The following is a 1,273-nucleotide window of genomic DNA, read 5'->3' on the forward strand; positions in this document are numbered from 1 at the left end:
TTTGCTTAATGGCAATTTTTCTTGCGTAAGAACTTTAACTTACCATTTTTTCCTATTCTTTCCTTCCATTTTTCTTCTGATATTTTTGTATAATGGTTTTTTTTTTACTGATTACTCACCTTTGAAGGAGGAGAGGTTTTCCAAGATATGCTACTTGCAGAAGGTTTTTGCTGAGGGGCCTAGACCATGTTTCAGCCTGATAGAAATCCCCCTAATGACACAAAGGTTATAGAGATGAGTCCCTTTAGCTTCCATTTCTAACTAAGAAATGAGCAGTTGAAGGGCTGCTTACATTGAAGAGTCTATGTTTTCCATTCTTCTTCACCAACAGAATGCTTCCTGCATATATGGCATGTCTGAATAATTCTTCTTTCAAGCCTTACCTCTTTCTCTTTTATAATAAACCAGGTTGAGAGAGGGCACTGCTGCCAGTCCACACACCAGATGCTCTTGTTTCAAATTAAGGGTTGTTGGTTTTGTCCCTAAGGTAAATCACTTACTTCAGTGGACTTCATTGATGTTTTCTGTGACATGTAACCATATACATCTTTTACCAAAGTCTTCCTGCCCTTTGCTGTATTTCACACGTATTGTAGTTCAGGGTTTCAGGTGTCTCCTATCTTCAATATAAATGGATTTTGCATTTTTGTTTGCCATTATCCTTGCTACTGGGTAATTTCTCAGAGGAGGAGGAGTATAGGACGCTGTGTTTTCTCCACCATTTTAATACTGGAAAGTTTCTCTGGAGTACATTTGAAAAATCACTGTTCACCAATTGCACCTTGTATGTAATCACTCAATAATATTGACTGATTTACAAGGGCATGGGTATTTGTGTGAGAACTCTTGGTTTATGTCATAGAATAGATATCATCTTTGTAAATAAGACTGGCCAAGATAAAGTATGTAGCAATAGAGAAGGTACTGAGGCAGGGATATTTTCCTTGCAGAATGTAGGAACATTTTTTTTTTTCTATCTCAGAAATATCCTGTGATCTGTTCAACTGATTATTATTTAGCACACTAATGATAAACAATAACATTAAAATAGGGCAAAGGTTGAAAGACAAAGTCTCGGATTTCCCAAAAGTAACCTAAGAAATATAAGATATTTATATGTTTATGGTACTAAATGGGTAAATACTCCCTTAAGGTCAATTTGACCATAGGATGGATTGTTTGTTAATTTGTGAATGTGTAAGATACATCAAAATGTAACTCCTCCCCTGTGTCTATCTCCAGAAGTTTTTTTTTTTTTTTTTTTTTTTTTGGC

The sequence above is a fragment of the Galeopterus variegatus genome, unplaced genomic scaffold, assembly GCF_000696425.1.
Source record: "Galeopterus variegatus unplaced genomic scaffold, G_variegatus-3.0.2 Scaffold4900, whole genome shotgun sequence".
Taxonomy (NCBI): Eukaryota; Metazoa; Chordata; class Mammalia; order Dermoptera; family Cynocephalidae; genus Galeopterus; species Galeopterus variegatus.